At 38.1% G+C, this 26,419-nt stretch overlaps 1 protein-coding gene and 1 pseudogene across 5 annotated transcripts in view; both read left to right on the top strand.

Annotated features, from left to right (window-relative positions):
- The window catches only part of FGD4 (FYVE, RhoGEF and PH domain containing 4), a 211,256-nt gene that overhangs the window by 66,836 nt on the left and 118,001 nt on the right, over positions 1-26,419 (top strand). The window lies entirely within an intron of this gene.
- LOC118901790 lies at positions 4,853-5,558 on the top strand (annotated as a pseudogene).

A 26,419-nucleotide genomic window follows, 5' to 3' on the forward strand; every position in this document is an offset into this window, starting at 1 on the left:
GAAAACTAGATCTATGCATACAAGTGTGGGCTATGAAAATACTGGTGCTGGGAATAACACAGATTCACAAGACTTTAGCCAAAGCCTTTTGTTTTTCTTTGTTTCACTAGGTTAGAAATGGCCTCAGATTCTCCCAATAGTTCAGCCACAAAAGAAAGAAAAAGCTTGTTGTTCTTCGTTCCCATTGTATAGAGGCCCCTATGTCACAGACTTGCACCAACGTGGAGTACTGACCTACCTTGTGGAATGAATGGAACTGAGTTTAGAGTACTTTGAGTTACTTATAAATTCTTAAATGTGTCTTGCATTTAAAACTTTATAGGCATGATGATAAATTTTAATAGAACACAAATAGCTAGAGTAATGTGAATATACAATCAAAATATGGAAGTTTGGAGTCTTATTCTTCAAGTAATTACTTTGGGTTGGAAAATTTGATTTCAGGATTTTAGGGGATTTATTTTTTCTTTGCCCTGCTCTGTGTCCTCCTCACTAGTTTCGATGGTAATATAAGTTACTACCCGACTTTTCTTTATAAATGAGTAAAATTTTATTGAACATGTATTATACTTAGAAATAGTCATTTCTCCTAATTTTTATTTTAACTTTAAAATTTTGGATCTGGTTGCTATTAAACGCCGGATTATATGTATACATATATATTTTATATTAAAAAGAAGTCGAAGTAGGATTTATTATAGGACCTGTAGGTTTTATTCTCTAATGACAAGTATGAATAGACTTATTTATAAGACCAAAGGAGACTCAGAATTAGGCTGAAAACCACAGTAGTTCAAGGGGGTTTTTTTTGCCCCCGTTGTTTTTTAGGCATCTCAACCTGCGTATGCTTCTTCAGAGCGTGCATACAGTGCACACAGTGTTCTCAGGATCAGCTTTGTCACTGAACCAATTGGACTCCTGTCCAGCCGTTTACACACTTCTTGGCATTTCTCCTGCCCATTTGTTTTCATCTTTCCAACTCATTTGCTCCTCTGGCATTAGGACCAACAGCTGCAGTTGCACATGGGGTCCGTAATGTAGCTGAATAATAAAATGCTATGACCTGGTTCTTGTATAGTCTCAATGATGACTGTGTTGGTAACTCAGAAATGCTGCAGATATGTTTGGCAGGGCAGGTGAAACATTATCTTTATTTTACAGGAAGAAAGTTTATGTATAAAAAGTATTGGTAATTGATACTGAGTGATATAAGTTATATCTCCTAAATCCTAGTCTTATTGTTTACTGAGTACCTATTAGACACGGTGCTTTGTGTTATATGCACATTATTTCTAATCCTTAGAATAATCTTGTAAGATAGGTGATATGACCATATTTTTCAGGTGGAGAAAGCAGACTCAATGAGGTTATATACCCATATCTACATATTCAGTATTACATGGTAAATAGCAGAACTGGAATTCAAGTCCAAGATCATCTGTTTCCAAAGATTGTAACCTATCCATTACACACACTGTACAGCAATTTTTTGTGTGTGTGAATAGTATTTTATTTCCATTTTGCTGTTGATGAACATCAATTATTATGTAATGAAAGGTTCTATGAACATTACATCTTTTAGTGGAATTATTGCGTATGCGTATGTTCAGCTTTAGGAGACGTTGCCTAAAGGTTTTCCATAGTGGTTTTAGGGTGTGAATATTCTAGTTTCCCTTCCTAGCCAATACTTTGTTTGTCTAAAAAAGTTTTAGCCATGTGGCAGGTATCTAGTGGTATCATTTTGTGATTTTAATTTGCACATCTCTGATTAATGATTTTTATATGCTTATTGGAGACCTTTTGTGAGGTTCCCAATCGAAGCTTTTGTCCATTAAAAAATAGGGTGGGAGCCAAAAGTAAAAAGAGTGAAAAAGAAACATTTAATATAAAGTTGGGCAGTGATAAGTGCTATTAAATAACAAAGACCAAGGTACTAGGATCGATAGAAAGGGACAGAGATGGGGTTGTGAGGAAGGAAAGACCTACCTGAGAAAGTGACATCGAAGTGCAGATTTGCATGAATTGTGTTACGGAAGCAAGAGGAAAATCTAGATGAAACGTTCTAGGCAGAGGGAACTGCAAGTGCAAGGGACTTGAGGCAGGAATGAGGTTTGGCAGTAAGAACTTGGCAGGGAAGTAAGTATTTAAATTCCTACACAACTGTTCAGCTTATGAGGGAAGGGAAGGTCTTTACTTTTACCCACCTCCAACCATACACTCAGTAAGATATTATTTGGCTTTTTTTCTTATTTATAAAGATCAAAGGCTTCTATTCAGTCAGTGGGGTTCCATGTTTGAACTAATAACTTCATATTTGGCCAACTAATTGCTGTATAATATCTAAACACATTTACTGGTGATGTTTTATGAATGTTTATTCAGTGAACATTTATCGAACAGACCTGATTGATTGGATGTGTGGAGGAGGGAGAAGGTGGAGAAAGAGTTGCTGATTAAAGCAAAGAAGAAAGGAGTTACTGGAGAGAGTCCTAGGGAACCAGGAGAGTTGGTTGTGAGGGGGCCCAGGAGGAAAGAATGTCAAGAAGGAGAACGAGGTCAGCACTGCCGGGTGCTCCCAGAGAAGTACAGGGGTTCAAGAACTGAATGGTGACCTGTGGGTTTGCTGATTGCAACGTCCCACTGGCCTTGGTGGGAGCAGGATCAGGTGCATGTTAGACCGGTAGGCTAAGGAGCAACTAACTGGTGAGAAAGTGGAGGCAGTGACCTTGGAGTTCCCACTTTTTGAGAACTGTAAACAAGAAAAGGGATGAGATTAGATAGCTTGACAAGAATATAAATGGAGCCAAGAAACAACTTTTTTGTTTTATTGATATTTTGGGTTTTGGGGGAGGGGGAGTTTGAAAGAGACTTAAGGATTTTTTTTTCCCCATAACAGGAAGTCATCCTTTGCTATTCTTGTCTCAGAGTAGACAGTTGTGTCTCCCTTCCCCCTGCCCCTTTAAACATGTTTAAAACTTCTTACAACTATATGGTTTTCTAGGTATTCAAAGGCGGTTCACCTATGTGCTCTAACTGATCTTCTTGAGAGGGAGGTACCAAATATTCATCTACCTGTTTCTTAGATGAAAGCTTCAAAACTCAGAAGTTGTAGCTGAGAAGTCATTCCCCACTGATAAGTTGTGGGGCAAGAATTTTCTAAGTATACCCTATCTTGCCCAGAGTTTGGGAATCTGTATTCGCAGCATTAACTGACCATGATTTGCCCCGTATTCAAGTGGTTATCCTCTGGTTACCCCAAAAGAAAATCCAGGGTGTTTAGATATAATTCATAAGGCAAATTAAGAAGCTTTCCCAAATCCCCCTGCACACACACCCTTCTCACCCACCTGTGCACCCTCATATATATACACACACACCACTCATCCCGCATACATATCTCTGCCACACACACAGCCTCAAATGTTCACAGTTGGATACACCTTAGTCCTAGTCTCAAAGGACCCTCGCCCACAAACTAGACTACTTTCCTCTTTCTGGGGTTGGATTTGGGATAAAAAGGTAAAGTTAGGTTAGAAAGAATAGATTTTATGAGATCAGATGAGAGACCATAAATACAGGCATACCTTGTTGTCTTGTGCTTCACTTTATTGAGTTTTGCAGATATTGCATTTTTTACAAACTGAAGGTTTGTGGCAACCCTGCGTTGTCAGATGATGGTTAACAGCTTTTAGCAATAAAGTATTTTTTAATTAAGGTATGTACATTGTTTTTTTAAGACATAATGCTATTGCATACTTAACAGACTACACTATAGTGTAACCATAACTTTTATATACATTGGGAAACCAAAAAATTCATGTGACTTGCTTTATTGCAATATTTGCTTTATTGCGATGGTCTGGAACCAAACCTGCACTATCTCAGAGGCATGCCCATAAATCCCTAGGTTTCAACAATAAGGGTTCAGTTGATCATTCGGTTTTTGCTGAATTTGCTTTCGTTCCCAAAGGAAACCCTGTAGAACTTATGCTAAACAGTTTTTGCATAGCTTTGATCTAGAGCAATAGATGTTTGTATGCTTTGGTCCTTCAGGATATTTTTTGAGTTGTGAGGATTAACTGTTCAGCGTTGGATTTTATGAGCACAAAACTGGGATTGGCATAATTTTCATAGTGGCCTGATCTCAGCACCTAAAGTATAAAAAAGAAGGTTCAAAATGTTGATATTTTGATAATTTTTACAGAATGATGTTTGTGTGGTATATCTTTTTCACTTACCTAGTACTAGACATCTATAACAGTTGTTAACGCATTTCCCCCTCTCACCTCTCAAAGAGGTGAAAGTCTTTGTTGTGGGAACATATTAAAAACTCATCAAGAGAAAGGAACCAGTGTCTCCTTTTTCTGTCTGTAAAGTTTAGGTTGGAACTTTGCAAATTGTAGATCCCCAATAAGTCTTGTTTATAGAACATCCTTTGTTCTGAATCCTTTTTCCACTTGTCACAAATATTTGTAAAAATATAGTTACTAATATAATTAATGTATTAACATAAATATATATTATGTTATATATATGTACTCCCCAAAGAGAGTCTTCACTTTCATATATTTCAGAAAGTTTCTTAGACAAAGAAAAAAGAATTAAAACATCTAGATTCCGATTTAGATGCATCACTTCTTAAAAGAATGTGGATAAGAATGAAGAATGGGGAAGGCAACAGACTAGGACCCAGATATTTGTATACTTTCCTCCAGCCTCTGTTTTAGAGTCAACATTAAATATATGGGAAGAGAGGGAATATTACCCTAATGAATATAGCAATAATCTCATGATGTGAAGAATTGGATCCCATTATTCTCATTTGACTAAGATATATTATCCTTATGATTTTAATAAAAAAATATCCCTGGGGCATTGGTAGAACTGGGTTAGAGTCCCAATGGTTGGACTTTGACAAAAAAGGTCTAGCACTCTGAGACCCTCTGACATAGACTTATCTTCAATACTTGTTTTCTTTGCAGTGTGGTAGCTGGGAAAGGAAAGTACTTCTCTGATATGCTAACCATATCAGAGGAATGATGGGCAATTAAAAAAAATGCTTCCGATTCCGGAAGTTGCTTTTTGAGGTAGTGTGCGGGATAGTGTGGTCTTTTTGAGCTTCCACCATGGCGTACCGGGGCCAGGGCCAGAAGGTGCAGAAGGTGATGGTGCAGCCAATCAATCTCATCTTCAGATACTTGCAAAATAGATCTCGGATTCAGGTGTGGCTTTATGAGTAAGTGAATATGCGGATAGAGGGCTGTATCATTGGTTTTGATGAGTATATGAACCTCGTATTAGATGATGCAGAAGAGATTCATTCTAAAACAAAGTCAAGAAAACAACTAGGTCAGATCATGCTTAAAGGAGATAACATTACTCTGCTCCAGAGTGTCTCCAACTAGAAATGATCAATGAAGTGAGAAATTGTTGAGAAGGCAATACAGTTTTTTTAGGTGTCCTTTGTTAGAAGTGTAGTTCTAAAGCATTTATTCATATTGTTTTGCTCACCTTTATGTTGTTACCAGATGACAATAAATGCTGTGGGATTGTTTTTATTAAAATATTTACATTGTTTCCTTTAAAAAAGAAATGCTTCCATCAAATCAGGCTAGACTTTTTACTCCATCATTGTTTTTTGTTTTTGTTTTTGTTTGTTTTTTGTTTTTGGCCGCACCGCATGGCTTAAGGGATATTAGTTCCCCACCCGGGATTGAGTCCAGGCCACAGCAGTGAAAGCGCCAAGTCCTAACCACTGGACCGCCAGGGAATTTGTTACTCCATCATTGTTAACACCTTGCAAACTGGGCAGAGAAGGTCCATTTATTTCAATGTTTTCTTTTGCTTGTCAGGTACTTCGTACCTTGCAAATATAATTTTGCTCTAAATCATCTTCATAGAACTAATAGAACTAATTGCAAAACAGTCAAATAAAAAAAAATCTTACATAGAATGTTAAGCAAAAATACAAAATTCTTGGTACACACTGAAAATATCTAAGAAAATGTCACCTCTTTACAGACGTTGCATTTTGTGTTTCAGTGTCTGTGACTGGTTAACTCTGTTGTTTAACCTGGTGCTTCTTAGGCTTACATGATAAATTTATCTCCAATTAGGATAGGTAACTTGAGTCTGTTTCATATTCACAGACAAAACCCTAACAGTATCCACTCACTTCATAATATGAACTATTTGTCAAGAAGGAGTTTCAGCAAGAAAAAGAGAATGTGGCGAGAACTGAGCTGGTGGTAATGTTACTCGAAGTGCACCTGCACAGGGCATCTTTGTTGTGGGTACAATTGCCATCTTACCTGGTACTTTAGTAATACCTCCTGCTCAGACCTTTCAGTCATACCACACCTAAGGGTTGTACCCAGAAATTTTTAGTATGCCATTTCATTTTGGAAAACAAATAAATATTTGTTCTTGTCCTTGCTGCTCTAGCCCCTTTCTCCTTTTCTGCTGAAACCAGTAAGAATGAGGAGGGATCCTCCTTCCTCCAACATTCATTCTCATTAGTTTAGAATAGAAGAGATCTTTGAAGATGATCTAACCTAGTTCTCTCATTCTGTGACTGAAGTGCACAGGACCAGAGAGGGCAATGGCTTGCCATATCATACCAGTGGTTAAGCAGGGACTAGAGTCCAGGTTTCTGAATTTCTAATTAGGGAGTCTATCATTGAGCTTTGCAAAAGCTAAGGGCTTAAAAACATTCCAAAAATATGTGCCTAGGTATAGATTCAATAGTGAAGGGAGACAGAACAATACTCCCAAGGTTATTTGATCACTGCCCAGCTGGCACAGTGGCTGCTTGTAACAAGTTCTAGGCAACACTGCGGACTGCCCAGTATTTGAAGAAGATAAATTATCAGGCGTCTCTGCTTCCAACACCTTTTTATCTCGAGAACCTTTATGGGGATTATTGGCTATTTGACACGTGTCCTACAGCTTAAGTTTGGGGACCCTATTATTAGATTCTGAGTAGTGTGGCTTGAGGTGCTGTTGTGGAGACAGTGTTAGAACAGCCAGAGGTGAACCTGGAGCTAAAGAGGACACTACTACTTATTTGCCTTTCTTAGATCTGCCTTTTTTGTCTTTCTGAGTAATTCTGACAGAATCAATTTCCTAGAAACTATAAGCCAGATTCTTTTTAGTTTTTTTTATTGTCTTGATAGTCAGTAGATCCACCCAAGAACATAGTGGGGTGAACATTGAAAAATATGTGTAGGAAGAATAAATATTATTTTTAGAAAATTATCATTTATGACATTAAAAATTTTGGAAAACAGAGAAGGGAAAACATCACCAATATTTCTTCCTCACAGCTGCTCTTATAATTTTGAGACACGGAGGCTTAGACTTTTCTTCCTAAGAATCTTTTCTTTTTTATGTAGTTGTTCATAGTGAGTACTCAGTTATGTATTTTTTTCCCTCTACTTCCAGGAGGTAGTGTGGCTTAATGATCAGACCCAAGCTTTGGTCTTCCATGAGGTTCTAGTCTCAGCAGTTAGATGTAGGGCAAAGAACTTAGTTTCTGAGTCTGTTTCCATAACTAAAAAATGAGGATAGTAATACCTACTTCATAATCTCTGTGAGGTTTAAATAAAATATTTGTAAAGTGCTTATTATAGTTCCTAGCACATACTAGGGACTCAGTAAATAGAACATTATTATTATTATTATTTTTTAAAATTTATTTATTATTTTTGGCTGCGTTGGGTCTTCGTTGGCTGCGTGCAGGCTTTCTCTAGTTGCGGTGAGCAGGGGCTACTCCTCATTGCGGTGCGCAGACTTCTCACTGGGGTGGTTTCTCTTGTTGCGGAGCACAGGCTCTAGGCACGTGGGCTTCAGTAGTTGTGGCTTGCGAGCTCTAGAGCGCAGGCTCAGTAGTTGTGGCACACGGGCTTAGTTGTTCCGCAGCATGTGGGATCTTCCCCCACCAGGGCTCAAACCCGTGTCCCCTGCACTGGCAGGCGGATTCTTAACCACTGCACCACCAGGGAAGTCCCCATTGTTATTATTATACCATTCACATTTCCCTTATGCCACACAGTCTTTGTGACCATATTTTTATTTTATTTTTAAAGTTTTTTGTCTGCACCCTGCAGCAGGTAGGACCTTAGTTCCCCGGCCAGGGATCAAACCCACTCCCCCTGCACTGGAAAGCGGAGTCTTAACCACTGGACCACCGGGGAAGTCCATGACCATATTTTTTTTTTTTTTTAATAAGTTTATTTATTATTTTTGGCTGTGTTGGGTCCTCGTTGCTGTGTGCGGGCTTTCCGTAGTTGCAGCGAGTGGGGGGGCACTACTCTTCGTTGCAGTGCGCGGGCTTCCCATTGCGGTGGCCTTTCTTGTTGTGGAGCACGGGCTGTAGAGCACACGGGCTTCAGTAGATGCGGCACGTGGGCTCAGTAGTTGTGGCTCACGGGCCTAGATGCTCTGCAGCATGTGGGATCTTCCCGGACCAGGGCCCGAACCCGTGTCCCCCGCATTGGCAGGCGGACCCCCAACCATTGTGCGCCACCAGGGAAGCCCCATGACCATATTTTTAATAACTGCATGATGTTCTATCAAGTTGAATGCATTCTTATTTGCATAACCATTCACCTATTATTAGATTCTTAAGTTCCCTCTAAATTTGCCCTAGAATAAAAAATTCTTCAGCAAGCTGTTATTCATTCAGCAGATTCAGTAAGTAGTCACTGTGTATAAGGACCTTTGCTTGGCACCAGGAGCACAAAGATCAGAGTGGCACAGTCCCTGGCTTTGAGGGGCTCTCGGTTTGTAAGTGGAGATGTGTGCAGAGAACTCTGGCCTGTAGTAAACACTGTCACTGTCCAAGTTACTGAAAAGGTGCTGAGGAGAAGAGACAACGTCAGACTCTGCCTGGAGAGCTCACGGAAGGGAGGAGAGGGTTGTGGGAGACGAATCAAGTGAGTTAATGGGAGTGAGGTGCAGGTTATTAAGGGCTTTTTAAGCCCTCATACAGAATGGAACTTTCATCCTCAGTGCAAGGGGAAAGTCAGTTTTGAGAAGAGAATTCTCATTATCCGCTTAGGTTTTATAGCCTGTACAGGGCAAAGTGGAAGCAGAGAGTTTAATTAGGAAATTATTAAGGAATCCAGGTGAGAGGTGGTATGGCCTAGACCAGGTGGAAGTGGTGGAGGGGCCATATTAGAAGTGGCCATATTGGAAGAAATAGCCCATGTCATGAGCTGTCAGGTTGTATGTGAAGATGTCAAAGAAAGAGAAAAGTCAAAGATGGGCTCTCAAGCTTTCAGCTCAAGTGATTGGAATGGTGGAGTTGCTGTTTCCAAAAACAAGGAAGGATGCAGGAGGAGCAGGTTTCGGTGAGAAATTGGGAGTTGAGTTTTGGGATGTTATGTTCGAGATATTTATTAAACATTAATCAGGCAGAGATGTTCAGTAAGTAGTTAGATGTAAGAGTCTGCAATTCACGGGGAAAGAGATTTGTCCTGGAGTTATAAATTTGGGAGATAGCTGTATATTTATAGTATTTTTAACATGTTAAAAAAACTTGGTACAGTTATTTTACCCATTATTACTCCTCTCATAGAATTTTCATTGGTATTTTCATTTTTTTAATCCAAATAAACTTTAGAGTCACTTTGTTAAATTTATTTCCTAAAGTATGTTGGAAATTTTACTGGAAGACTTTATATATATACACACACATATATACATATATATATGTTATATATATATATATATATATATATATATAAATTTACTAGAAGACTATCTGGTAATTGGCATCTTTAAAATGGATCTTTGTATCTAGCAATGCATTATTTCTCTCCATTTAGTTTTATTTCTTCTGACAAGAGTTCATTTCTTTGTTCCCCAAATAGTTCATACACAGTTCTTGATAATATTATTCCCAAGTGTTGTGTGCCCTTGTTAGTAAATTTCACCAGTATTCTGATAGTTTTTGCCTTATAAAGGAATTATATTGATATGTTTGGCCACATCACTAAATTTTGGGTATTATAAATAATATCCTTGATTTCTTTGAATTTTTTTTCTACAATAGAATCGTATCATTTGCAAATAATAATTTTGTCTTTTTCCTTTCAACATTTGTGTCTCATTTCTGTTCATGCCAAGAAAAGAAGTCCTAAATTTAGGATAGTGGGTAACCATAGAGTAATGAGGTAATTAAGACCTAAAAGTCTAGTCACAGCTCACAATTTTTGTTTTATTTAGTTTTTGCTTTAAGCTTATCCTAATTATTTCTTTTCCTTGCCTTTAAAAAATTTATTTCTAAAAAAAAAAAAATTTATTTCTGATGGATTTATTTTGAGTTTTTCTGTTTTAGATTTATGCATTTTTTCCAGTAGTTGGTTTAGGTGTGGTATATATTTGGTTTTCAGCCATTTTGCTCTTCCAAGGATGTATTCTCTGATTCCTTGAGCACCACGGATTGGGGGAAAGCTCTTTTCCTGCTGAATTGACATTTAACTTTCATGGATGCAGAAACAAATTAAACCCAGTAGAGAGTATGTAACCAAGAGATTTCAATCCTATAATTGCATAAGGCCCTAATGAAAATTTGAAGTTTAGTAGCCTCTTCCTCTCCTTCCAAATCAACAAAAACAGTAAAAATGAATTTATATAAGTTAAAAAAAATTATTACATGTACATTTATAAGACAATTGATTTTGAAAACTTTTATTTTCAAACTAAGTTTTGCAAATTTGAAAATTTTATTTAAAAAAATCTAAATACAAAACCAGTTTCACTTCTGATGTGGATTGTAAATCAGAAAAGGACTTACTGATGCAGCTTAGATTTCTGGAATGCGTTATCTTGAATTTTCAAGTTAACTTTCAAGTTTTATTTTCTGTTTGTCAAGTTAAGCCTCATGTGACCTTTCTCCCTGAATGAGCAGTGGACGCTATCTGACATGTTAGGACTTTGTACCTCCAAGGGTAGATTTACAGGACAGCTTTTAATTGGCCTGTATTGCCTTGTTTAAATAGCCAAACACCTGCTAGGCAAGCCCCTGCGCATGTGAGTGGCTATATGTTCGTTCCTTCCTTTAGGATTTGCAAGGCTGGAGCACAAAGACAGCGATTGTTACCCAATAAGCAGTAGTCACACACTTCTACCAATCGCCTTAGGAGGGCTGGTTACCATGGAATCCACCATCTGTTCACTCCCCGCCGGAATGTGATTATCCTTGCTGGGCTGGAAACTGGGAGCGTGTGCTGTGTGAAATTATCTGCAATGGACTGGGTTAATGGGAGGCTAGATTTGGCTCACTAGAAGAACAAATGAAGGGAGTTTTACTTCTTAACCATTTGTGACTTCTAACCAAGAGGAATAAATTCAGCTTTTATAAGGTAAGTAATCCTAGTACTGTGTATCCAGTTTGTACTACATTTGGTGTGGGGCATTATCTCTATGTGGTCCAAGGAAAGGGAGCTATAAGCTTTTCTGGAAGGAGCCTCCAGCATTACACACTTCTGTTGATTGATTTTAAGCAGCTCAGTTATACCTATACAATTACATGTTGTATAGGCCATATTGGAAAAATGAAAGAATTATTCTTTAATCTTTAAAAATTTTTCATGCCTCTGAAATTGTATTATGACCACTGAAAGTGGCAAAAAGACAATCATTTTAAATGGTTTCTCAGAGTGACTTGTACCAATATGCTTTTTGAAATACACCCATGACCACAACGTGTTCAATGTCTTCTTCAAGTAAAAAAATGTCTCAGGTCAGGGACATTTGTAAGTTATGATTTTATTAATCATTATTCTGGCCCACATGACTGACTTACTATTACTAGCTCATGTTTTGTAATGTGATGTTTATGCAGTTTTATTTTGCAATGCTTTTGCACAAGTTTCAAGGGCCTCAGCATGTGGAAACAATGTGACAGTGCTTTAACGGCAGGCATGTAGGCATAAGTGATAAAGGAAGGGGCAAAGCTAGGAAGATCCGCTTCTATTTCAAGGGCTGCCTTTGTTTTTCTGTTTGAACAGCCCCTTAAAATGTGTGGTGCATATTGTAAGCAGTAGAAGGAGATTTTGGTGCTAACAAATGGATGACTGACATTTTTCTGTGTGGCTAAGAGGTTGGTAGCTCAAACAAGGGACTTCTATGTCCTTTGTAAAGCAGCATTGTATCCCCTTCCCCAAAACTGTGCCCTAAAACATGAAAGTGAAAAACAAAAAGAGTGCTGTCTATACTCTGGATACTTCTTTTGTGTAAGTTTTCCTATCATTTAAACCGTAGCGCCAGGGATCTGTGAGTCTAGCTGGGTCTGCCATTTTTATTTGATATAGGAAGGGGTTGCAAGGAGGGGATTTGCTAATGCAGCTTTAGTTCCTCTAATTGTGCTGTTCTGCTGTCATCTTGGACATTCATGCCAGTGGGTCAGTGGCTGCCCAGAGAGCTAGAAAAGGTCATTGCCAACAGGCCCTACTTGTTTGATTTTCTTTTTTTTATTATTATTATAATATAAAATTAGATAACCTTGTATTGGTCAAGGACTCGTGTTCTTACTTCAAGAACAGGTTTTCAGGCCTGACTGCTAATTGTGGGTTCTTGGTATTTATTGTAGTTGACTTATTGTAGCTAAAATTCTTACTTTCTTTTGTGCTTACTGGTCTAATTAATACATTATATTATTCTTATTATTGTAAAGTTTTTTAATATGCAAAATTAGATTAGGTGCATACTAGCTCTAAAAAAGGCATCTTTTCCAGTAATAATAGGTATGTATCTGCCTGAAAATTTCCTTGGCAGCATCTGTAAAAAAATTTTAAGTGAATGTTGTATTATTTGGATGAAATTTTCACCCATAAAAACAATTGTTCATAAGCAATATAAGTTTTGGGAGGAAATGAGATAATTTAAGAACATTAGGCTGTTTATGTTGCCTTTATTACCTTGTGTCTTAGAAACCTGAAAAAGCCTATGAGTGAATGGGTATGAAGTGTGTGAGCATCTGTGTGCCTGGGATGGGATGTGGTTACTCAAGCAGTTGAGGTGAGCTGGGCAAATCAGTACGCTTCTCAAGTGCTCTGTTTGTGAATTTCTTTACTATTTTGATTGTTACTAAGTTAAAGTTATAAGATTGTGTTTTTTTAAGTGGATATTTATGTCAGAATGTATCCCAGTATTTTATAGGTATTGGCACTTAATCATTTGTTTTCACTTGTAAATATGTTTATTAATATGTTTCTTGACTGATTTTTCTGAGTAATAAAGAATAAAGCCACAGGCATGTTCAGAATGTGTTGAAAAACTTTGTTCCATCAGCCACTGACAAGACAAGAAGCTTAGGGTTACACTTTCTGAAATTGGTGAAGAGGAATGGGTAGTGGGACAGTCCCTGAAGCACCTGTGATCCCTACTAGTGAGTCCCATGAAGTTAGTTCCCTCGAGGGGGTGTGGTTTTTGGACCTGGTATCTCTTATTGCTCATGGTGATGTGTTCACTTCCATTCACAAACATTGTCAGTGGTGAGACCCACCACCATGTCCACAGTCTTGTGGTAACAAGTTGAGAATGTCAGGTCAGCTGTGAAGCACCCACTGTCCTTGTCTCTGAGGGTGGAGGGAGGTGCTAGATTTCAGTGCTTTGTGACCCTTCTTCCAACTTTTCAAACTCTTTGATGGCATGATGCTTTTCAGTCCTTCAGTACAACTTAAGATTTTAGTAAATGGCAAGTTTAGCTTTATGTTTGTAAGTATGTAAAGCAACCATTATTTAGAGTTATTTCTTATAAAAGTATTATATAGATGACAAATTGGAAACTCTGAATAAAGTGCCTGGAATGATTCAAATCCATAACAGTCTGAGTAGACAGCATGTCAACCCACCACTAGTTCGGTACAAACAGTCAAGTCTTTCTGCTTCTTTGACACATTATGCTGGAATGCTGCCTGACTTAACTATTTGAATAAGTAGACCACAGAGCTCATAAACAGCAGTTAAATTATTACGTTTTTCTTCCTGTTATTGCCACATTCTGTCTAACTTCTAAACTGAGTCTTTTTTGCTTTTGGGATACAGATTTATAATCCATTTTTGCTGTTAACTATTTTTGCCCCTGGTGGTCCATTTGGCCCTTGTGCTGAGACGATGGAACAGTAGGGATTTGAAGGAAAGGAGTACCTGTTGATGCTGTCATTGCTGATGCTGCTTTGTTCACATGCCCCTGGTATTGAAGCTGTTTGCATAAAAATGTGACTTTTTAAAATAGATGTAGTAAAAATTGCCTTCTTTTGCCCTCTCCTACAGTTCCATTTTGCCATGGTTTCAAGAAACGCTTAGAATGAGTTAATTTTGTGCATCAGTAAAAATTTTGCATTGCTGTGTTAGATGTAGAGCTACAGGGTGTGACACCTATATACAGTGTGCACATGAATGATGTAAACTCACCCAAAAGCCATGGCTCAAAGGTGGTTGCATTTGGCAGGATTTTTCTTTCTGTGAGTGTGCCATATATTTGATTATCATCAGTTTCTTCTGAGATATTTCTTCTTCTGTTTTTATAACTGCTCCTATGCTTCTGTCAAATAAAAAGGCAAACTTTCTATAAATTGGCAATGGGTCTATGTAGGCAGCAGCAAATCCTTGGAACAGTTTTGTGTAACGCACTCATACCTTTCTCATTCAGTTGTCGCCACTTTAAGCCCAGTGATGGCTTGATGGAGTTGTATGAGGGTATCTAGCAATACCTGATCCTTAGAAAAATTCCATATTTTTACAAATAACCCCTACTCTGTGGGGGCTGTAATTGTTCTATTGTAATAAAGGTGTTGAGTTACTGACTTCCCCTGTAAGCAGTTGTTTCCTTCCTCCCTGTCTGCTTAAACCCTGTGCTCTTTTAAAATTTTTGCCAATTTCCTGATCCTGAACCCAGATTTATTTCCATAAAGATGTATTTCCATAAGGCAAACAGATGGAATCTATTAGAGATTTTTTAGATCCCTATTATACATTGCTAAATGTTTCTTTTCACATAATTTAGAGATTGGAAGGATCTGTCAGAGAAGAATCTGAGGTCCATAAAGATTAAGCAGCTTGTCCAGGGTCACAGAACTTGAGTTGCAGAAACAGCTAATGTTGAGTATTGCATGTGGAATACAAAGATATGGGTAAAGCCAACTGACTTCCTATGTTGTTACCTTGATGAGCAACAGAACATTGGGGTATCACCCTAAAGTCTCACAGATGCAATTTTCAATGTGCCCAGGGGGAGGGCAGCTTTGAAAGATGATTCCCTCAGTAACCAAGGTCATAAGAAACATATATTTTTCATAAATGCCTAAACTTTTTTTAAAAATGTAACTGCCAAGCCAACTAGATGTTTGTGTTTTTTATTTTATTTTATTTTATTTCATTTTATTTTATCGTTATTATTTTTTAAAATAAATTTATTTATTTATTTATTTTTGGTTGAGTTGGGTCTTCACTGCTGCGCGGGCTTTCTCCAGTTGCCGCGAGTGGGGGCTACTCTTTGTTGCGGTTTGAGGGCTTCTCACTGCGGTGGCCTCTCCCGCTGCAGAGCACGGGCTCTAGGCGTGCGGGCCTCAGTAGTTGTGGCTCACGGGCTCAGAGCACAGGCTCAGTAGTTGTGGCGCACAGGCTTAGCTGCTCCGCGGCATGTGGGATCCTCCCGGACCAGGGCTCGAACCCGTGTCCCCTGCATTGGCTGGTGGATTCCTAACCACTGCGCCACCAGGGAAGTTCTGTTTGTGTTTTTTAGTTTGCAGGTTCTTGCCCTTGTATCTGTATCTATAGAAGTAAAATCATGATCAGGATGTTGCTTGGTGATTATGGATCCCAGAGCAGGTAGGGATGGAGCACTGAGGAAGGACAGCCTGAAGGACAAATACAGTTCCATTCTAGGGCACACTTGTCACCTGGTTCGTATATTTCTTTTTTTTTTTTTTAAACATCTTTATTGGAGTATAATTGCTTTACAATGGTGTGTTAGTTTCTGCTTTATAACAAAGTGAATCAGTTATACATATACATATGTTCCCATATCTCTTTCCTCTTGCATCTCCCTCCCTCCCACCCTCCCTATCCCACCCCTATAGGTGGTCACAAAGCACAGAGCTGATCTCCCTGTGCTATGCGGCTGCTTCCCACTAGCTATCTATTTTACATTTGGTAGCGTATATATGTCCATGACACTCTCTCACCCTGTCACATCTCACCCCTCCCCCTCCCGATATCCTCAAGTCCATTCTCTAGTAGGTCTGTGTCTTTATTCCCGTCTTGCCACTAGGTTCTTCATGACCTTTTTTTTTTTTTCCTTAGATTCCATATATATGTATTAGCATACTGTATTTGTTTTCCTCTTTCTGACTTACTTCACTCTGTATGACAGACTCTATCTCCATCCACCTCATTACAAATACCTCCATTTCATTTCTTTTTATGGCTGAGTAATATTCCATTGTATATATGTGCCACATCTTCTTTATCCATTCATCCGATGATGGACACTTAGGTTGCTTCCATGTCCTGGCTATTGTAAATAGAGCTGCAATGAACATTTTGGTACATGACTCTTTTTGAATTATGGTTTTCTCAGGGTATATGCCCAGTAGTGGGATTGCTGGGTCGTATGGTAGTTCTATTTGTAGTTTTTTAAGGAACCTCCATACTGTTCTCCATAGTGGCTGTATCAATTTACATTCCCACCAACAGTGCAAGAGTGTTCCCTTTCCTCCACACCCTCTCCAGCATTTATTGTTTCTAGATTTTTTGATGATGGCCATTCTGACTGGTGTGAGATGATACCTCATTGTAGTTTTGATTTGCATTTCTCTAATGATTAATGATGTTGAGCATTCTTTCATGTGTCTGTTGGCCATCTGTATATCTTCTTTGGAGAAATGTCTATTTAGGTCTTCTGCCCATTTTTGGATTGGGTTGTTTGTTTTTTTGTTATTGAGCTGCATGAGCTGCTTGTATATCTTGGAGAATAATCCTTTGTCAGTTGCTTCATTTGCAAATATTTTCTCCCATTCTGATGGTTGTCTTTTGGTCTTGTTTATGGTTTCCTTTGCTGTGCAAAAGCTTTTAAGTTTCATTAGGTCCCATTTGTTTATTTGTGTTCTTATTTCCATTTCTCTAGGGGCTGGGTCAAAAAGGATCTTGCTGTGATTTATGTCATAGAGTGTTCTGCCTATGTTCCTCTAAGAGTTTGATAGTGTCTGGCCTTACACTTAGGTCTTTAATCCATTTTGAGTTTATTTTTGTGTATGGTGTCAGGGAGTGTTCTAATTTCATACTTTTACATGTACCTGTCCAATTTTCCCAGCACCACTTATTGAAGAGGCTGTCTTTTCTCCACTGTATATGCTTGCCTCCTTTATCGAAGATAAGGTGACCATATGTGCATGGGTTTATCTCTGGGCTTTCTATCCTGTTCCATTGATCTATATTTCTGTTTTTGTGCCAGTACCAAACTGTCTTGATTACTGTAGCTTTGTAATATAGTCTGAAGTCAGGGAGCCTGATTCCTCCAGCTTCATTTTTCGTTCTCAAGATTGCTTTGGCTATTCGGGGTCTTTTGTGTTTCCATACAAATTGTGAAATTTTTTGTTCTAGTTCTGTGAAAAATGCCAGTGGTAGTTTGATAGGGATTGGATTGAATCTGTAGATTGCTTTGGGTAGTAGAGTCATTTTCACAATGTTGATTCTTCCAATCCAAGAACATGGTATATCTCTCCATCTATTTGTATCATCTTTAATTTCTTTCATCAGTGTCCTATAATTTTCTGCATACAGGTCTTTTGTCTCCTTAGGTAGGTTTATTCCTAGATATTTTATTCTTTTTGTTGCAATGGTAAACGGGAGTGTTTTCTTAATTTCACTTTCAGATTTTTCATCATTAGTATACAGGAATGCAAGAGATTTCTGTGCATTAATTTTGTATCCTGCTACTTTACCAAATTCATTGATTAGCTCTAGTAGTTTTCTGGTAGCATCTTTAGGATTCTCTATGTATAGTATCATGTCATCTGCAAACAGTGACAGCTTTACTTCTTCTTTTCCAATTTGGATTCCTTTTATTTCTTTTTCTTCTCTGATTGGTGTGGCTAACACTTCCAAAACTATGTTGAATAATAGTGGTGAGAGTGGGCAACCTTGTCTTGTTCCTGATCTTAGTGGAAATGGTTTCAGTTTTTCACCATTGAGGACAGTGTTGGCTGTGGGTTTGTCATATATGACCTTTATTATGTTGAGGAAAGTTCCCTCTATGCCTACTTTCTGCAGGGCTTTTATCATAAATGGGTGTTGAATTTTGTCGAAAGCTTTCTCTGCATCTATTGAGATGATCATATGGTTTTTCTCCTTCAATTTGTTAATATGATGTATCACGTTGATTGATTTGCGTATATTGAAGAATCCTTGCATTCCTGGAATAAATCCCACTTGATCATGGTGTATAATCCTTTTAATGTGCTGCTGGATTCTGTTTGCTAGTATTTTGTTGAGGATTTTTGCATCTATGTTCATCAGTGATATTGGCCTGTAGTTTTCTTTCTTTGTGACATCTTTGTCTGGTTTTGGTATCAGGGTGATGGTGGCCTCATAGAATGAGTTGGGGAGTGTTCCTCCCTCTGCAATATTTTGGAAGAGTTTGAGAAGGATAGGTGTTAGCTCTTCTCTAAATGTTTGATAGAATTCGCCTGTGAAGCCATCTGGTCCTGGGCTTTTGTTTGTTGGAATATTTTTAATCACAGTTTCAATTTCAGTGCTTGTGATTGGTGTGTTCATATTTTCTATTTCTTCCTGGTTCAGTCTCGGCAGGTTGTGCATTTCTAAGAATCTGTCCATTTCTTCCAGGTTGTCCATTTTATTGGCATAGAGTTGCTTGTAGTAATCTCTCATGATCGTTTGTATTTCTGGAGTGTCAGTGGTTACTTCTCCTTTTTCATTTCTAATTCTATTGATTTGAGTCTTCTCCCTTTTTCTCTTGATGAGTCTGGCTAATGGTTTATCAATTTTGTTTATCTGCTCGAAGAACCAGCTTTTAGTTTCATTGATTTTTGCTATTGTTTCCTTCATTTCTTTTTCATTTATTTCTGATCTGATCTTTATGATTTCTTTCCTTCTACTATCTTTGGGGTTTTTTTGCTCTTCTTTCTCTAATTGCTTTAGGTGCAAGGTTAGGTTGTTTATTCGAGATGTTTCCTGTTTCTTGATGTAGGCTTGTATTGCTATAAACTTCCCTCTTAGAACTGCTTTTGCTGCATCCCATAGGTTTTGGGTCGTCGTGTCTCCATTGTCATTTGTTTCTAGGTATTTTTTGATTTCCCCTTTGATTTCTTCAGTGATCACTTCGTTATTAAGTAGTGTATTGTGTAGCCTCCATGTGTTTGTATTTTTTACAGATCTTTTCCTGTAATTGATATCTAGTCTCATAGCGTTGTGGTCAGAAAAGATACTTGATACGATTTCAATTTTCTTAAATTTACCAAGGCTTGATTTGTGACCCAAGATATGATCTATCCTGGAAATGTTGCATGAGCACTTGAGAAAAATGTGTATTTTGTTGTTTTTGGGTGGAATGTCCTATAAATATCAATTAGGTCCACCTTGTTTAATGTATCATTTAAAGCTTGTGTTTCCTTATTTATTTTCATTTTGGATGATCTGTCCATTGGTGAAAGTGGGGTATTAAAGTCCCCTACTATGATTGTGTTGCTGTCTATTTCCCCTTTTATGGCTGTTAGTATTTGCCTTATGTATTGAGGTGCTCCTGTGTTGTGTGCATAAATATTTACAATTGTTATACCTTCCTCTTGGATCGATCCCTTGATCATTATATAGTGTCCTTCGTTGTCTCTTGTAATATTCTTTATTTTAAAGTCTATTTTGTCTGATATGAGAATTGCTACTTCAGCTTTCTTTTGATTTCCATTTGCATGGAATATCTTTTTCCATCCCCTCACTTTCAGTCTGTATGTGTCTCTAGGTCTGAAGTGGGTCTCTTGTAGACAGCATATATATGGGTCTTGTTTTTGTATCCATTCAGCCAGTCTGTGTCTTTTGGTGGGAGCATTTAATCCATTTACATTCAAGGTAATTATCGATATGTATGTTCCTATTCCCATTTTCTTAAATGTTTTGGGTTTGTTATTGTAGGTGTTTTCCTTCTCTTGTGTTTCTTGCCTAGAGAATTTCCTTTAGCATTTGTTGTAAAGCTGGTTTGGTGGTGCTGAACTCTCTCAGCTTTTGCTTGTCTGTAAAGGTTTTAATTTCTCCATCACATCTGAATGAGATCCTTGCTGGGTAGAGTAACCTTGGTTGTAGGTTTTTCTCCTTCATCACTTTAAGTATATCCTGCCACTCCCTTCTGGCTTGCAGAGTTTCTGCTGAAAGATCAGCTGTTAACCTTATGGGGATTCCCTTGTGTGTTATTTGTTGTTTTTCCCTTGTTGCTTTTAATATGTTGTCTTTATATTTAATTTTTGATAGTTTTATTAATATGTGTCTTGCTGTGTTTCTCCTTGGATTTATCCTGTATGGGACTCTCTGTGCTTCCAGGACTTGATTAATTATTTCCTTTCCCATATTAGGGAAGTTTTCAACTATAATCTCTTCAAATATTTTCTCAGTCCCTTTCTTTTTCTCTTCTTCTTCTGGGACCCCTATAATTCGAATGTTGGTGCGTTTAATGTTGTCCCAGAGGTCTCTGAGACTGTCCTCAGTTCTTTTCATTCTTTTTTCTTTATTCTGCTCTGCAGTAGTTATTTCCACTATTTTATCTTCCAGGTCACTTATCCGTTCTTCTGCCTCATTATTCTGTTATTGATCCCGTCTAGAGTATTTTTAATTTCATTTATTGTGTTTTTCATCGTTGCTTGGTTCCTCTTTAGATCTTCTATGTCCTTGTTAAATGTTTCTTGCATTTTGTCTATTCTATTTCCAAGATTTTGGATCATCTTTACTATCATTATTCTGAATTCTTTTTCAGGTAGACTGCCTATTTCCTCTTCATTTGTTAGGTCTGGTGTGTTTTGACCCTGCTCCTTCACCTGCTGTGTGTTTTTCTGTGGTCTCATTTTGCTTATCTTACTGTGTTTGGGGTCTCCTTTTCACAGGCTGCCGGTTCGTAGTTCCCGTTGTTTTTGGTATCTGTCCCCAGTGGCTAAGGTTGGTTCAGTGGGTTGTGTAGGCTTCCTGGTGGAGGGGACTAGTGCCTGTGTTCTGGTAGATGAGGTTGGATCTTGTCTTTCTGGTGGGCACGTTCACGTCTGGTGGTGTGTTTTGGGGTGTCTGTGGCCTTATTATGATTTTAGGCAGCCTCTCTACTAATGGATAGGGCTGTGTTCCTGTCTTGCTAGTTGTTTGGCATAGGGTGTCCAGCACTGTAGCTTGCTGGTTGTTGAGTGAAGCTGGGTCTTGATGTTGAGATAGAGATCTCTGAGAGATTTTTGCTGTTTGGTATTACGTGGAGCTGGAAGGTCTCTTGTGGACCAGTGTTCTGAAGTTGGCTCTCCCACCTCAGAGGCACAGCCCTGATGCCTGGCTGGAGTACCAAGAGCCTTTCATCCACACGGCTCAGACTTTTGGGAGGTCTGACGTCTTCTGCCAGCGTTCAGTGGGTGTTCTGTAGGAGCAGTTCCACGTGTAGATGTATTTCTATTGTATCTGTGGGAAGGAAGGTGATCTCCGCGTCTTACTCTTCCACCATCTTGCCTCCTCACCTGATTAGTATATTTCTGTTGTGAGTTAATGCACTTTCTCTGTGGACATTGCTGGAGACATACAACCTGTGTTTGCTTATCCAGCCTCCCTTCCCTTTCCTCTGCTCACCCCACTCATCTGCTTCACCTTGCTCAGGACCACCCTACTGCCTGTTGAGACATTGCTTCTTCGGCTGTGTTAGTATTATCAAGTTAACCTTGCATTCACTTATCAAATATTTATTGAATATGTACTCTATGCTGGGCAGTGTTGCAGGTGTGGAGGACAGGGCATGGGACACAATGGGTGCCAGGATCCTTAGTGAACTTACATAATAGAGGGGGAGACAGATAATACACAAATAAACAAATAAATGAACAGTGTAATTTCTACGGTTGGCAGTGAAAACCTAGGAGTACTATTTTCCTTCTCTCTATAGGATAAATTTTTCTTTGATCTCTTCCATTCACTCTCTCACTCCTCACATTCATTTATTCAACAAGTGCTTAAAAGAAAACACTTTATTGAGGCATGATTGACATACAAAAGGCCGAACATATTTAATGTATATAACTTGACAAGCTTTGGAGATAAGTATACATTTGTAAAACCATCACCCTAATCTATGCCATAAACATATTCATCACCTCCAAAAGAAGACTTTTTGCATGTCCATCTGCCTTTGCTAGGTTCTGGATAAAGAACCTAATTAGAAATGGTCTGTACCCACATGGTGTTCGACTAACAATCTGTTAACCGTTCAGTTGCATTCAGCATGATTGGTGACACAGTGGAGGGGTGTAGGAGACAGGAACAAGTGATTGACTGTACAGGTGAAGTGGGCTGGGAATTATAGTCTGAGGCAGCAAAAGCAAGGAGGCATGTTGGGCCTGGGAACTGCTGGTAGCTGAGTAGAATTTGAGCTAAGGTAGGGCAGGATTTGAGAATGGAGACCTTGGTTTGCATAGAAATTTTTACTGTATCCTATAAAGAATGAGGAACCTTTGTATAGTTTTAAACATTCAAGGAATAGATCTTCAGTCTTGTCATCTAAAAAGATAACGGGCAGTTAAAATGATGGAAACGTTGGAGAGAACAACATCCAAGGCAGCCTGAGTTGTTCTTTTTCTCATCTTCATCTTCATCCATAGCAGGCCAGAATTTTTCTTCTTCTGTCATTACCACCACAATATAATTAAGTCATATCTTATTCTTGATATTTAGATTCTAAAGTCAGCACATTAAGTAAAACTTGTATAGAGTGCAAAAAGTCCTTGAGAATTCCCTTAGGAAGGCATAGCTTTGGAGATCAACTCTCTCGTTAAGACCAATCCAGTATGTGTGTTTTTTTCAGGATTGGAATAGATTGCTGCTTCTTTGCTTTGGCACCAGAAGAAATAATTCCTTTTGTATTTCGGGGTCATGCTGTATGCAGTATGAGGGAGCAGTAGGTTCATGATCTCTTGGTCTCACTTCTACAACAGAGCACATGAACATTGTTGCCTGAACGACTTAAACTATTGCACCTGTGTTTGTGCACTCTCTTGTGCAGCTGTTTTATATTTGCAAAGCATATGTAGTTCAATTCGAGCCAGTTTAAATGCACTTATAACACAACTGCTGTAATTGCGATACCAACTTTCAGTGTTTTCTATATGTCAGACAATGCAAAGTACATTTATCATCTCATTTAATCTTTAACAAACATTTGAGATAATTGGAATTTATCCTCATTGAACAAATAAAACTTGCTATTAGATACATACTATTTTCAAGTTCACTAGTAATTGAATGATTAAAACCCTGATCTATTCTGCTTCAATCTCATATTCTTAAAAGCTCAGTTTCAATTAGAAGGCCATTGCATTAACCTAGGCAAAAAAATATAAGAAACTTAAACATCATAGTAGCAGAGTTGTATAGAAACAAGATTCCAAAGAGATGAAGGGAGAGAATTAATAACTACTGTCTTTAAGAAGCCTTTAAGTAGTTAGTAGTTGTCCAGGAACATGAACAAATATTTCAGAAAGGAAGAAACACAAATGCCTAATAAATGAGAAAAACGTTTTATATAACTGGCAGTCAAAGAAATATACAAAATATTCTTTTATTACATTGGCAAAAATTTCCTGAATGGTTATATTTTGGATTGGCACCCTTATATACGTCAGATAACAATGTAACTTTAGATGACAGTGTAAACTGATATAACTTTTTGGGAAACAATGTAGTAATATGTATTATTTGAATTAGAGAACATTTTGTTGCAAGGAATAGAAGAATCCCACTATAACTCAAGAGAAAAGGGGGATATATAGAAACAATAAAAAGGTGTCTCTAGGAGCCAAGGGACAGTAAGTTCATCCAGGCCTCACAGGAGCCTGGAACCAGGACAGTTACAACTCCCTGTCCTTCGGACCGGCCTCTTCTGCATCTCTGTGTGGATGGCAAAAAAACATGGCTACCACAAATCTCAGTTATACCACTTCTTAGTACCAGTGCCTAGCAGAAACACAGAAGTTCCAATTACTGATGCCTTAGTCTCTGATGGGCTAAGCTTTGGTCAGCACTTACCCTTGGTCCCATCAGATGTGACCATGGAACACAAGGTCACTTGACTTAACTACCTACTCAGAATGTCCTGTGAAACAGGAACTCTTCAAAAGGGGAATAATCAAAACAAGGAAATAGAAGAACACACTTGCTCCATGTGTCAGTAGAGCTAAAGATGTTTATGTCCTTTGATCTCACAGTTCCAGTTTTAGAAATCTACCAGTAGTAAGTTATTAAGTGATCTAGTGAATGATTTATCACATCACATCAGGTGCTCCAGTGAGAATGGGAAGAAATGGGAAACCACTAACATGTTCAACAATAGGAAAATGGCTAAATGAATTATGATCTGTTCATGAGATTGTAGATTATGCAAATATTAAAAACATGTTCTCAAAATATATAGGAAGATGCTTACAATGAAATGTAAATGTATATACATGTTGTATATATGCTGTACTAGGTTACATTTTGTATAATACATAGAAAAAATACTAGAGGGAATTTCATCAAACACTAGATTTTAGAATCACTTTTTTTGTCTTTATAATTTTTCTATAGATTTTAAATGATTAACAAAGGCCATGTAGTAATTTTATTTATTTACTTATTTATCAAAATTTATTATTTATTTTTGGCTGCGTTGGGTCTTCGTTGCTGCACGCACGCTTTCTCTAGTTGCGGAGAACGGGGGCTACTCTTCATTGCGTTGCGTGGGCTTCTCATTGCAGTGGCTTCTCTTGTTGTGGGGCATGCGCTCTAGGTGTGCGGGCTTCAGTAGTTGTGGCTCGTGGGCTCTAGAGCGCAGGCTCAGTAGTTGTGGTGCATGGACTTAGTTGCTCTGTGGCATGTGGGATCTTCCCGGACCAGAGCTCTAACCCGTGTCCCCTGCATTGGCAGGTGGATTCTTAACCACTGCGCCACCAGGGAAGCCCATATAGTAATTTTATACTTATAAAAAATACTCAGAAAAGCAAATTACAATCTGGTAGGAAGGATAAACTTGTTCTAGGTAAAGTAATAGTAACCAATATGACCTAGTATGTATTAGTGTTACAGATCGTGTAATAAAAAGTTAAGGATGGGTTTCCTAATAGACTTTTTAAAAGTAGAATGGTCTATTCAAGAGCTATTTTCCTATCACTGGTGTTGTTCAAATAGAAATTAGACAAGCATTTATAAGAGATACTGTAGAAAAGATTCATCTATCAGGTGTGAAGAATTAGATGACTTCTAAAGTCCTTTTCAACACCCATGTTCTGCTAGGAAAACGGATTTACTTTGGAATGATTGTTTTAAAAAATTCAGTTAGATGTTAGGGGAAGGTATACAAAGCAAGTAGCTTTTGTGAAAGAGATATGAAATTCTCATATAGGAGATGCCAGAGTCTGTGGGATTAAGCAGGAGGAAATGAATTTCAGTCACATCTTGAAAGAGGTGATATGCAGGGATTGGATTATGTGATGGAAGTTCTTTTAAGGTCTACAGTGATTGATACTAAGGCAGAATTACGAATCCACTGGCCATTTATGGATAAGGGAGAGTACCCACGTTGACTTGACAAATGGGAGAGCATTTTCCTTGTTCATCCTCTAGTGAGTGAAGTGGTACAAAACTTACACTTTTGAAAAAGAGAGCAAAGTCAAGCCAGTCTGCTTGTTTGTGGGCCTAACTGCATTCTAGAAAAGAAACTTTAGGATTAGCCGCCATGATTTTTATATTTTGGTGGTTATGTTAAATTATGGCAGTAATACATTAACAGCTATTCCATAAATTGAACCTGCTTGTTTAACTCTCAGACATTAAAAGTCTTTGAAATTACAAAGAACTGCACAGGAGCCAAAGACCTTTAATTTTACTGAGGTATGCGTGCATGTGTTGTTGTTGTCGTCATCTTTTTGCCAAAGTAAAGTAATACTAAAGGTATATTCTTTCTGCTTATTACAAAAAGGCATAGCTCCTTAAAGAGTAAGTTGATCTCAGGGTTGAAACTTAGTTTAGCATTTTCTGTAAAGCTGATTTTCCCTCTCTAAAAAATTGGAATAGACATAAAATTATTGCTGTAAAATGATCAATAATATAGCTCTTCCTTGATTTATTTTTCTGCTTTTGGATCATTGTATACATTAAGTCTCTTCTGTGATGATTAACAGCTTCTAGACTA

This window comes from Balaenoptera musculus, chromosome 10, assembly GCF_009873245.2.
Source record: "Balaenoptera musculus isolate JJ_BM4_2016_0621 chromosome 10, mBalMus1.pri.v3, whole genome shotgun sequence".
Lineage (NCBI taxonomy): Eukaryota > Metazoa > Chordata > Mammalia > Artiodactyla > Balaenopteridae > Balaenoptera > Balaenoptera musculus.